Genomic DNA, 270 nt, shown 5'->3' on the forward strand with positions numbered 1-270 from the left:
ATTTCCCATTACTTTCTTCAATTCAAAGAATCAAATTTAGCTTTTTTGTTTCCTACAGATTTAGGTATTTCTATTTTTTTAATTCATAGGTTTTATTGTAGTTTTGCTGAGTTAGCTCTCAGGATTTTTTTGTTTCACTTGAATTGTATGTAAGTATCTTTATATACGGTATAATATAATAATGAATTACAAAAATAATTGACTTCTTTATTCTTATTATTATATATTTAGTTCATACATATTGTTTATGTTTCTTTGTTTTAAATATTT

Source organism: Capsella rubella, unplaced genomic scaffold (genome assembly GCF_000375325.1).
Source record: "Capsella rubella cultivar Monte Gargano unplaced genomic scaffold, Caprub1_0 scaffold_5, whole genome shotgun sequence".
In the NCBI taxonomy this organism is placed as follows: Eukaryota; Viridiplantae; Streptophyta; class Magnoliopsida; order Brassicales; family Brassicaceae; genus Capsella; species Capsella rubella.